A 3,039-nucleotide genomic window follows, 5' to 3' on the forward strand; every position below is an offset into this window, starting at 1 on the left:
TATCTCTGTGATCCAAGCGGCTAGTGAGCGTGAATGACGGTCCTTGGGCAAGACTTAGCTTAGGAGATCCATCGATGACACGAGCCTAAGTTGCCGCACGGGACTCGACCGAGCACCATCCTGTGACTCTAGCCCATGACAACCCGACACTACCATGTTGAACGACGGTGGAGCTCGCTCGCTGATCCGACACAATGGAGCTCGCGCCCTCTGAGCTCGCCGTGTCCATGTATGTAGCAAAGCTAAGTGAGAGTCGATTTCTCTGGTCTAACTCACCAACGGCTTGATGGGAAAGCAAACAGCCCAAACACAGCAAAGCAAATCCGGAAGAGAAAGAGCCCATTCAGGAGAAAAATGACACATTTCATTTGGGCCATAACCCAAAATGGTAGATGCACTCGAATTCAGCAAAAGGGACAGTGAAGCTACAAAGAAAAAGAAAAATCAAACTATCAATCGACCTGGGTACTTACTTCGTAGGATTTAGTTGAAAACTTCGGGCGCCGATGACAACACTTTTAGAGTAGAATTTCTACTTTAGAAATGCTTCTGGAGCGGAAAACCATTTGGTGACACAACTTTTGGAATAGAAATCCGTTTGGTTACGCAACTTCAATTTTTTTTTATACTTCTAAAGCATCTTTATGCTCCTGAAGTATTTTTAGAGCCCCTTAAAGAGGTAAATATATATATTCTCTCTAGAAGTTAAAATCAAAAAGAGACGCGAAGTCTCTCGAGGTCTATCTCTCTCCCTCAAGCCCCGCTCTCATAAGAAATCTACTTAAGGGGCCGAAGCAAAAAGATCAACTTCTTGCTAGAAGTTAATTTCTAGAGCAGAAGTGTTGTCATGCGTACTCTTCTCATTCAAATATTTTCTTGTGAAGGTAAAAAGGAGCCATTTCGATGGAGATAATCGACATGAATGAAGACGAGACCGAGCCCGCATCATGTTTCAGGACTGCCGTTACGCGAGCCCATGTACGTATACAAAATGCTCCATGATGAACTAATTGATTTTTTTTTTTTTTTGTGGAAATGAACTACTTGATTGGAGATTGCTTTTGGGCGGGAAAAACGTTATCTTTAACGCTACTTCTTCACTTCCGAGACGATATATTTTGGGGGTTTCATGGGGGATAACGTGCCGTCGTGCACCTCCTGCCTACACTAGCAATAAATCAAAGGAAGTGGCTAGCATAACCGTCCATTGCTCAATGACGTTTAACCGTGCACATAGAAGTAACCAATATATATATATACACACACACGCGAATTGTGAAAATCTTTTTGTGGCTTGTATAGCACGATCACGCTATCTTTGAGCAATGTGACCGTTATACAAGCATCTCCCTAAAATCGAATAAAAATGTCTCCTTTTATTCGTCCCGGCTTTCTCCGCAAGATCTTTGGGGGAGAGAAGGAAGCCCATCCCTCCCCATGTCTATCTCTCTCTTTTAAGGAAGATGCATCTCACCAGCCAAAGGAACAAAGAAAAGCAAAATAGCACCAGTAGAACTAGAAGGTGAACTCGCATAAAGTGAGGTCGATTTCCTATTCGTATCGACCGAAAGGAAAAGATCCAAAGAAGAACGCCAAAGACATTTACTAATGTGTTAAAAAGTATCATTTATAATCTTACGTAAAACGATACTATATTGTTGACACCTAAATTTTGATTATTTAATAATTTGCATAAAAACTAGGGATTAATTTTAGTCCCCACAAAAATATAATTAAATCATCTTGCATATAATTTGCACTTAGTTCATTTTAACACATATTCACATTTTACATTTGAGTCGGACCGATGTTGGATGAACTTGATTCAATTCGGATTAAGTCAATATTATTCTCCATATGGTGAACATCGCGAAGGACTTCGCAACAGAACGTGATCTTTGAGGGGTATGGACAAAGAAAGGGGTACGAATAAAAAAGAAAGAAGAAGATGAGTCCATACAGTTAAAGATATTCAAGCGTCCATATCTGCAGGGGAACGAAAAAGGAGATTCTGGCATGATTTGGTGGTTTGAAAAGTGGGTAAAATAACAAATGGAGATTTCAACGGGATTGTTTTAAAAAAATCAATTCTCCCACCCGCTCAGATAGCGCACATGTGCGTCGGCTATAAAGGGGAGCAACTCACTTGAACAGAGGAGCTTCGTTGAAAAAGGGGGACGAATGCAGAAAAGTTGAGGGAGCTTCACAGTACCACACGTCATAAGGTAGAGAGAGAACGCGAAAGCTTCGTCCAGGAAGGTTCAGAGAGAGAGAGATAAAGAAAAAGCGAGAACCTGATGAGGGAGGGGCACTGAGAGCGCTTCGTCCAGTGAGGTCTAGAGGGAGAAGAGAGCATAGGGAGAGCTTCACAGTATGTCCACAAAAAAGTGAGAATGGGTTTTGAGGGGGCTTCGTCAAAAGGGATGAGAGGGTGAGAAAGAAAGTACGACACAGTAGAAAAGTCAGAGGTCTTTGACTGGTGATCGGACAGCAGAATAGTAGAGAGAGTGCAAAGGGGTGTCAGACTCTCACTCTGAAAAATCAGAAACTCACGTTTGGGAGCAAAAATTGTAATCGAGAACTTTTCACGGACAGCAGAATAGTAGAGAGAGTGCAAAGGGGTGTCAGACTCTCACTCTGAAAAATCAGAAACTCACGTTTGGGAGCAAAAATTGTAATCGAGAACTTTTCACGGACAGCAGAATAGTAGAGAGAGTGCAGAGGGGTGTCAGACTCTCACTCTGAAAAATCAGAAACTCACGTTTGGGAGCAAAAATTGTAATCGAGAACTTTTCTCGGATTGCTCTTCATCACCATTCTCGGTGGTCTTTTCTCTGCACGCACGAGAATTTTATTGTGTTTGGCCGAGTCTTGATCCATTATGGCTCCTTGCATCTGACGTGTGGATGCATAAAAAGTTGAAAAGAGGATTTAGTCAATTCCACAAATGTCCATGAAGTTGCTGCCGTGATACTTCAACCACAAGTGATATTGCATTGAGAAGCCCAGCCAATCCGAGTTGCTCATTGACGAATTGCT

This window comes from Rhodamnia argentea, chromosome 2 (assembly GCF_020921035.1).
Source record: "Rhodamnia argentea isolate NSW1041297 chromosome 2, ASM2092103v1, whole genome shotgun sequence".
Classification (NCBI taxonomy): domain Eukaryota; kingdom Viridiplantae; phylum Streptophyta; class Magnoliopsida; order Myrtales; family Myrtaceae; genus Rhodamnia; species Rhodamnia argentea.